This window comes from Chanos chanos, chromosome 1 (genome assembly GCF_902362185.1).
Source record: "Chanos chanos chromosome 1, fChaCha1.1, whole genome shotgun sequence".
NCBI lineage: Eukaryota > Metazoa > Chordata > Actinopteri > Gonorynchiformes > Chanidae > Chanos > Chanos chanos.
Window position 1 is genome coordinate 45,793,700 of NC_044495.1, and position 10,715 is coordinate 45,804,414.

The following is a 10,715-nucleotide window of genomic DNA, read 5'->3' on the forward strand; positions in this document are numbered from 1 at the left end:
ATCCTTATGTTTTCTCAGTTATGAATTAAGGAGGAAAATGGCTAAAACTGACTGAGAAATGATGCACTTGCAGTGGCAGATTAAATGGCCTATCTTGAAATTCAATCACTGGAACAGCAGTTAGAGGTGGGTGCATGGTCAAAGGTGAATTGTTAATTGTTGGAACAATCTAAATATAGTAATTGTTGCATTTGTAGGAAATAAAGAAGACCAAATAAAATGTGACTGATTTTTCTTTATTTGACTGCTGGGGGTGGTGGTATCTTAATCTGTGAAATGTTTTTGGCAAATTCTCTCGGACGGCTCCTCCATCCAGGACATCTGCAGGGTAGATGGGACTGTCTTCCTCAGGATCGTTCATTTGTGCGGCAGGGTGCTGCTCTCCTCTAATTGTGGCAGTATTATTATGGAGAACAACACATGGCAAAATAATGTCACACGCCGTCTCTGGGGTTACCCTGAGACACTGGAGCCGGGCTTTGAGCATGCCTATTGTCATCTCAACCCAGGCTCTAGTCCTGCAGTGGGCCACACTGGAACGTTGTTGGGGGCCCAGCTCAGGATCAGGGTAAGGGCTCAACAGAGAGGGCTGGCATGGGTGCTCTCTGTCACCAAGCAGGTGGCCATCAAACTCTCCTGTAATTATACAGTGGATACATTTTAAGGGTGTTAAAAGAGGGAGACAAGGAATGGTATTTGTGCAAAGGTTTACTTACCATGTGCAAATCTGTTGCTCAGGGTACACTAATGATACATTCGTATATCATGCACAGAGCTGGGCCACTGGCTTCAACATTTGTGATCAAATGCACTGCATCACATATGATCTTGACAGTGCAGAGAATGAGATATATTAGTTGCAGTATATTGTGATGTATAGTCTTTGTTATTGTAAGACAATAGTCAGTGTACCTGCACATTAATGCTGTGGAAAGACTTCCTATTCACATAGTCAACTTCATTAACTGAAGGAGCAGTGATAGGGATCTGTGTGCCATCGATGCAGCCCATGACACTGGGAAACGCTGCAACATGAAAACTAACGATTGATCCCAGTCTGAGGTCGCAGCAGAATGTCATGAACACGATATAATTTAAAATATCGTTACCTTTAACTGAATGATTTTACATCAGTCGCCTGCAATCCTGTGTAATTCCTCTTTGATGGTCCTTAGAGGTCTGACACTAGGAAAATGTGCAGTAGCCGTTTAAGTACAAGGGACACTTTTCACGGCTCTACAAACAGTTGCTTTCCCGATATACTCGGCGTCGCCAGTGTGATAAAGGAAACTCCCGTCGGCAAAAAAAAAAAAAAAAAAAAAAAAGAAGAGCAAAGAATTTGCTCCGATCTGAGAGCAAGAAGTCCAGGGTGTATAATATTAGAGATGTAGGCCGGAGTTGTTCGGATAAATGATAGATTGTGATGAAAAACGGTAACGCTCGATTACGTAGTCATCAGGCAATGATAATACATCTAATCGGGGTCTCAAAAACCTCTCCCGACATAAGGCTATACGAATTAATTTGGTTTCAACACCGATCGGGCTAGCGACGAAAGGAGACGCCATGTTTGTCAGCTGCTTCAGGTTCAGTCGGAGGGAGGATTTAGGGAGAAACTCAGGGTTTGTTGAAGAAAACGTGCCAGCGAGCAGATTAGGTTCACAGAGTCAGTTACTGCGGTAACTGAGCCAGAGTTTGAGTTACCTCGCTTTCTGAAACGGAAAACCTAGAGTTTCCCTCATCTCAGGGTTAACAAACTCAGAGTTTTCACTAAACCCGCTTCTTGAAATACCCCCCCGATCTCAAGTGGTCACTCGTGGGCATGCATTCTAAAGCAAGGTATAAACGGACGTACTTTAGAGCTGTTCACTTGTGATCGGTTCACCAAAACCGGATCTAATGCATGGTCTAAACAGAGCCACAGAGAGAGGGAGACAGACAGGGGAGCACAGGAGACACAGGGGAGAGGGAAACTCTAGAAACATAAGGAAGAAAGTAGAGACAGGACCGCGACCGTGACAGTCTCAGCCTTTATAAACAAAGTAACGAAAGACATAATGCACCGCATACTGATGTACCAAGACACCAAGACCAAGACACCTCCGTCACAATATTAGTTCACGTTAAACTGGTGTGTTTTGGGAAATGCAATTTTGCAAACTTTTTATTTTTAGTTTGATTTCAGAGAATGCGTTAGGCCTGCTCTGTCTGGTTCTACTGGACTCCGAGTAAAAAAGAAAGAATTCTTGTAACCCATGCAGGAAATAGCCGTTGCTCTGAAATAACTTGTCCGTGAAATGTATAAGCTGCTCGTATTTTATCTACAGTGCCACTGTGGAATGGGGAAGAATAGAGAGGGCCAGCGTTTCCTCGTGCTTGGGATATCAGTGCCTCGTCTGGGCCCATAAATACACCTACATTTTTAAGGTTAAAAAATTCGAAGGCAACTGGAAGAAGACGCCCTATTACGGGCACTCGTTTATTATTGTCTCCGTCATTTTAATTGGATTCTCTTTTAGTTTCATTTTCTCATTAATTTTACTGGAAATGTTGTAGGCTACGTTTAAAATTTTTTTGATGCTTAAGAAACGATGTCATGGTCAAAAACAGTAGCATGTCACAGAGCGTTGATCATATTATTCATATGTAGCCTATTGTAATGTGCTACTTATTAGCCTATATATCATTACATTGTGCTCTTAATTCGTGATTTTTGTTAAGTGCTGAAGCAAATTACACTGATAATAACATGGCTACAAAGAAGAAATTAATATGGGCAATAAAGAAAATGGTCTCATCACAGCGGAGGTGGTGTAGTCATGGTTACCACCACACAGTCCAAACCTCACTGTTCATTAAGATTCAGTGGTATCGCAGTCAGACAAAACATGTCATTAAACCTATGTTTGGTGCAGGTGTGATGTCTGCGTCCAGGAAAAATATAATCTAAACCCAGATCCAAAGTGATTATTGCTGTGTGAAAATGTGAGCTGGTGCAGTTTATTTATCTGTTTATTTATCTCATGGTTATTACAATATGTTCAGCATGAGTCACAGTGTTCTGTGAAAGTTTGTTTCTCTTTTGTTCTCCGTGCTGAGACAATAGAAGTGAAAACTTTGTGTCTACTTTTTTCATGGGGTATGACTTTACTATGACAGAAATTAGGAACCAGCTCTGAAAAAAATGCCAGAGTAGGGATCGTTTTCATGTGCATTTCAGTCATTCAGCCCTGCAATGAGGAAGTTACACTAAGGAGCCGGCAGGCAGCACGCAGAGTAGGCATATAGCCTACTGTCGCTATAACTCGTATTTCATTACAAACCAATTTCGCGGGACGTTTAAAAACATTTCTGTTATTTTCCCATTTGTAAGAACACGTTTTAGGTTCTTCATCTAAATAATTCATTTATTTATATTTATAGATTGACTCGGTAGTTTTGCTGAGAGTGGTGAACATATGTATTTTGGATTTGGATTTGGATTTGGGTGGTGTGATTCTGCGTGTCCCGATACACTTAACATTTTGAGAGTTCGCTTCTTAAGAATTCAGGGGGAAAAAACAGCAGACAATGCTTTGAAAAAAGAATGACTGCTGACAGTAAGGTTGTAAAGTTGCTAGATTTCTATGGAACATTTACAGATCCACAAGTGCGTAATCTAATCCTCCTGACATCAACTTGCCTTACTTTTGGACTATGTGTAGGGCCTATAGGCCTATGTTTTAACACAGGTTTATATATTTTTTATTACTAATTTTGTCCTCAGTATAATAATTTAAATAATTTCCGATTGTTGTTTGTGCTAATAGCCTATGTCAAGCAGACCACACACATATTTCCTCAGCTTTCTAACAATTAATAGCGCCGTTTTCACAGTTTATGAGGATTTAATGCCGGATAGCTATGGCTGCAGCCTGGCCTCTACATTGGATGATACGTTTCGGACAAAAGGCAATGTCTGTGTACAGCGATATTCAGAGAATGAACTATATAGAAAGAGCACAATATAACTGAGTGCCCGGGGACGTCTGAAATTTCAGCCCGGCATGTTGGGTAACTGCGACTGCAAGTAGGACTGAGAACACTCGGTCTTGTGGCTCTCCATTGGCTTCGGATATAATTTCGTCTGCATTTCACGTGCGGCAGGTTATCAATATAAAATATGTCGAATTAGATCGTTTTGTTTAGCAAGGGAATTGTCCGTTCTGACGAAACGTTGACATAAGCTGTGTAATAGGTCAGCGTGTTAACTGGCAAATGTAGCCTACTTACTTAGCCTGTAAATAACAACGTTGTAAAAGAGGGCTTTAGTCAATGATCATTCAAATTACAGCCTTTTATCATATGTCACCTGTGACAACGTTATCGCACCTGCTGTTAATTTTGTACCTTAGAAAACTGTAAATGTAGTCAGTGCAGGTTCCATTTAACTCTCAGCTGCATTGAAATAAATTTGTTTGCATCCTACGCAGACGGCACACATTCATTTTTGAGATGTTCTTGGGATACCTCCAAGCCCATCCAGATGGCGTCTATGAGATCGTTTGCTTATTTGCGGAACGAAGGAGCAAATGGTGATGACCCCTCAGCCGTGGATGTTTTTCCTGGGAATCGAACCAGCGACTTTTCAGTCACAAGCCCACTTCCCTTAGGCGACAACGACGACGACGATGACGGTGATGATGATGATGATAGCGACGACGACGACCTGGTCTATCACAGAATTCGGTTTTGTTTAATTGGTGGTCATTACACAGGGTCGCTTCGGTTCAGTGACATTGCCAATGTTAAGTCTATTAAGTATATATTGGGACACATACTGATACCCGTGAATGGGAGTTATTGACAAGAATTAATCTGTATTTGGCAAACCAGCCCATCATTTAAGATATTTGATCCAGTTAGTACTGCGGTTCAGTGTGAAAGGGCCCCTAACAGGACTATAAGGTGAAGTATGCGGGCAGCAAGGACAATGAGTGTCATTAAAAGGAGGATTAAAATTGCAAGTAGCCTACTTTTCTATTACTGAGGCTTATGGCTCTCTGATCATTCGTGCCTAGTTACTATTTGGTTTCTTTTTTTTAATTTTTTTTACATTTTTAATTTTTTCACACACACACACACACACACACACACACACACACACACACACACACACACACATATATATATATATATATATATATACCGGTTGAGTGATTGGGCCTTTGAGATGTCCTATAGCGCTCAGATACGATCAGCTACTGAGACTGGAAATGATATGACAGAGTCGCGTTAGACAACATTCTCAAAGCGACATTCGTTTTGTTTTCCACTGAATGTTTGTCCTGCATTGCTTACACTGTTGATGATAAAGCATTTGCAATGAGGTAGTACCAGAACAGCGGCGCCGGTACGAGTTTCAAGGTGGGGGGGGGCAAGAAGAGGGGGCAAATCCACACCTGGAGGGTGGTCCGGGGCATCGTCCCCCGGGGAAAATTTTCTTTATTTTTTTTATTTAGCCTAAATGCAGTGGCGTTACCAGGATATCATAGCGTATGCACTGTAATTTCGCGATTTCTAATTTGATGCAATCAAAACTGTCAAAACGCAGACACCGGAGCTGAAGAGCTAGAGCCCTATGAAAGCTCTTGCCAACCAAATTATCATTCTGGAAAGGTAAAGAATTAAACGTGACTTTAGATCCTCCCCTGTACCAGAAGAAAACAGAAGGAAATAGATGTCTTTTCAAAAGCCAGAAGTGGCAGAGGCTTGATGGAGGCAACTAGTTGTGTTGATAACGGGCGAGAGACAGAGAGCGAGAGAGAGAGAGAGAGGCGGAAGAGAGGGGGTTCTGTGTGTGTGTTTGTGTGTGTGTGTGTGTGTGAGAGAGAGAGATTTCATGTCATTTGTTCTGTAAATGTTTTATAAGCCTAAGAATGAATCTAAGTACACTGTTCCTTCATAACGCATCCACGAATTCATTGTCAGTTTGACTCCTCCCCAAATTGTAGAGAAAGAGCATCAACACTAAAACAGCCCCGCACAGTGAGCAGCCCAACATAGTGATTCAAATTGTCTTGAATTCAAAAGGGATTCAAAAGGGCTTGTTCACGCTAGCATTTTGCGGGGTTGCATCTCACACTGCTAATCAAACACTTTCATTTGCACCATCACAGTGTATCGAAACTTTCAGAAAACGTTGAAAGCAGCAGAGAGAAACCCCATAATATAAGAAAGGATGCTGTGGGATGTTGATTCATATGTTACGTGAGCAGCGACGCTACACCCATTGTTCAATTTGACATCACTGTGAAGGAAACATTAATTGCCGAGAAGTCGTTTTAAGGAAGAGAGTATTTCAACAAAAAAGTATACGGGCGATGAAAGGCTCCACGGTTTTGCCATTCTTCTCTTCAAACCAGTTCTTAGAACCGAGATTACAAAATACAGATGCTTTCAAGAGCATAGACAGAATGTTTTCCTTAAGCTTTCGTAAACTTTTGTGACCTACCTGTAGGCTATTGTTACGGACCAACTCATGGATGAAATTGTGTGCACTTTGTTAATTTACATTTTTGCGTGGACATTTGCCTTGCACACATACAAGCAAAAATAAATATTTTTCTTTCCAAAGCACAGTTTATGGCAATAACTTGGTATTGTTTTCAAACATTTTCCAACTGATATCTAATAATTCAGGATTTGATCGGTCAGTTTCCTTGAGTTGTGAGTAAGCGCTTCCTTCAGCTGTAATTACAACCTGAATAATGACTCAGAACCAGTGGAGCCAGATTTGTTCTTTTGTTTCAGTCAGAGACCATTGACTCTTTCCCACTCATCACTGCACTATCCGTCATACTCATTCTCCGCTCTAAAGCGACGCCCTGCCCAGCTCCTACTACTACAGAACTTGACCAACTTGATTTTTTGAAACCACAGTCTTGATGACACAAAATAGACCAACTCGGTTGTTTTGTCTGATGTCAGGGAAAGAATAAGACAGCAATTCCTGAGTCCAAAGTCCCTGAGAGCTATTCTTTTTCCACTGAGACTGTTAGAAGTATCATTAACTCTGCTGTTTAATGGCCCCACTGGGGGAAAAACGTTTTAATCCCAACCTGTCCAAACGAACATTTTCCCTCCAAAGAAAGAAAGAAAGAAAGAAAGAAAGAAAACATAAACAAATATCTGAAAAAAACCCAGAAATCCCAACACATGGAGTATTATACACAACATACAACACAGTAATCATTTCTGTTATTTACAGATATTTATGTACAATAATAAGGATCAGTATGTACACCAAACCAACCAACGAAGCAAACTAAACAAACAAACAAATAAATGTCTGTAAAGAACAGAAATGATTACTGTGTTAAATGTTGTGTATTATGCTCCATGTGTTGGCATTTCTGTGTTTTCTTTCTTTCTTTCTTTCTTTCTTCTGAAACTTACAATGATTGGAGTGAACCTGTTTATATGTACAGATTACAAGTATAGTTATTCTTCCCTCTTTTCCTATTTGACAGAAAATGAATGAAGAAGAACTACACCTCATGCCCAGCTGAAAATATTTAAATTAATAACATGTTTCATATGCGTGAAAAAAAGAGATATATTATAACTATTGTTTGAAATATGCCTTAGGAGAAACATAAAGAGTAACTAAAGCTGGAGAAGTCAAATGAAAAAGCTCTGTCACAAAACTACAATAACTGTACAGTGTTATAAGGAACAGGGAAATGTATGGCTTTGCTTCATAAAGGCTTGGAGGACTGACAGTGTAAATCATTACTCTAAGGGTTTGCACCACAAAAATTGGCCCTGACTCACTTCACTGCCCTTCCTCAGTCTGATGCAAGTACACATCTATTTGTTTTATGTGGTGACAAATAATGGATTGAATAAAAACATGTGTTCATTTCCTGGAAGGTTACATAACTAATCAGTACAATCCCTGACCTGAAGCTTCTGTCCTGCTTGTTTATATAGGATTTTAATGTCATACATCAACACTATACATCTGCCCTGGCTTTTCAGCAAGGTCCCATTCTCAGCTTGAGAGGGTTGAAGATGCAATGACTTTTGAGTCTTTTCAGCAAACTCAAGCAAACAGTAAAAATGGAATTAAGTGCACATTATCTTCTCTCTGTGTGACATCTTCTATCTTTCATTTCACTCCATGAAAATTTCAACTTCAGCTCGATTTTGCATATTTGCTATATAATCGTTTACTCATTTATGTTTTTTGTTTGTTTTGTTTTTCTTTTGTTGTTATATTACGCAGCATATGAAAGTTCTTTTTGCAGCATATGCAAGTTCTACAGGGTGAACAGCCCGGTTCCCTCTTCTCTTATCTTCCCATCCTGATGGTGGCATACCTGTTCTGGTATCTAAATGACACCATGCCTAAACCCCACCCCCAACATGAGGTCAATGTTGGGGGTGGTACCTCACACCACTGTCCCTCACACTACAGCCTGTGGTCTACCTCACACCACTGTCCCTCACACTACAGCCTGTGGTCTACCTCACACCACTGTCCCTCACACTACAGCCTGTGGTCTACCTCACACCACTGTCCCTCACACTACAGCCTGTGGTCTACCTCACACCACTGTCCCTCACACTACAGCCTGTGGTCTACCTCACACCATTATCCCTCATACTACAGACTGTGATCTACCTCACCCCATTATCCCTCGTACTACAGCCTGTGATCTACCTCACCCCATTATCCCTCGTACTACAGCCTGTGGTCTACCTCACACCACTATCCCTCGTACTACAGCCTGTGGTCTACCTCACACCACTGTCCCTCACACTACAGCCTGTGGTCTATCTCACACCATTATCCTTCACACTACAGCCTGTGTCTACCTCACACCATTATCCCTCACACTACAGCCTGTGGTCTACCTCACACCATTATCCCTCACACTACAGCCTGTGGTCTACCTCACCCCATTATCCCTCACACTACAGCCTGTGGTCTACCTCACACCACTGTCCCTCACACTACAGCCTGTGGTCTGCCTCACTCCTTTATCCCTCACACTACAGCCTGTGGTTTACCTGTGCTACTGACTCTATGACTGACTATGAAACTAGGACAAACCTGTCTTTTTCACGTACTACATAAATCCAGTATTGATTATAGTACTGCTAACCATAATACAGCTGCTAGTATTTAAGACAAACATGTTGATTGTTAAACTGTATGGTTATCAAATTAACTTATATTCCTCAGCATATAGAACTTGTACAATCTTCTGTACCTTAAATCTTAAATACTATTAACAGTATAAATTATGTACTGTAAATAACATCTTTCTATTTACTTCATTTTAGAGAGTTTTTCTTTGCCACTGTCACTGTGGGCTTGCTCACTAGGGGTTTAGGCACTGATCTCTGTAAAGCTGCTTTGAGAAAATTTAATTGTACAAATTGTTATGCAAATTAATTAGACTTTTTGTCTCTATCGGATACTATGCATTTCTAATTAATAAATAAGTTGCGTGCATCTATATGATTTTTTTCTTTTTCCTCATACCAGGGTTTCCCTTCTCAGAAGTGAAAATTGGACTTTTCCACTTAGAGCATCTGAATCATTTTTTTTCCTAAGTTGTGCAACATGCCAATTATCTCTTCAATCAAGAAACTTTCTCTTTTGCTGTTGAACTATGAGGAACACAGTGCTTGAAAACATATGATGCATGGTTACATGGACAAAGCCATTGTTCTGCTGTAAACAAGTTTTTGACATTTAGAAATGATGATAAAAATCACAGAACATTTTAAGGCATAAATGACTTGTCTACATATCTCCTGAGTAAGGGTGGAAGCTGTAAGCACAAAAAGAACTCAAGTTCTGGGAACCCAACAAGCCATTCATTTAATATCACTAGTAACACTTCTGAAATTTCATACCACAGTCATTTTAAGTTACATTTAATGAAAAAACCCAGATGGAGTGTTAGATTGCAGTTTTTCTTATATTAACAGTTGTAAATATACCTATAGGACAAAGTTGTAATGTTTTCTTAGAGTTCAAGTGTTATCAGAAATTATCTTATCGAGCCACTGTTAAATCTGTAAAATCCATTTTTTTTGCCACTGTGTAGAGGAAACTCTGGGTCCCCTCATGCCTATGTCTTTACACAATAGAAGTCATCTGAGGAGTGGAAAGAGGAAGAGGGAAGTCAAGGCCAGGTAAATTGTCAGAGGTGATGGGTCGGTGCACAGCAGTGACGGAACATAGAGGCGGAGCCTGTAAGTGCCTTTATAAGATCCACAGGACACTTGGTGACAGTACAGTGGCCTGACTGGATCAGACAAAGAGAGCATACGGCTACAGGTAAGCACACCCTTTCTTTCATCCACATTCACAAGACTCTAAGGATGTTTGGGCTCTGCAGGAATGCATCTGGATATGCTCAGCATGCCTCTCTTTATGGATATGATTAGTTATGTCTTTTTTTTTTTCTCGTTAGTGGTGAGTTTAATTAACAGATAACAAAACGGATATGTTTGACATTTGAGGAGGAATTTACTTATGTGAGTTTATATTCAGTTTAGATTTTATTTTGTTGTTTTTGTGTGACGTGTCTAAAACTAGTAGAAATGTTAAAGCAGTCTGAGTATTTTACATTTTGACATTATAGACATTATGAAGCCAAAATCTACTATTTTTATATTTCATTATGGTGTGCGCCAGTGGTGGACAAACCTGA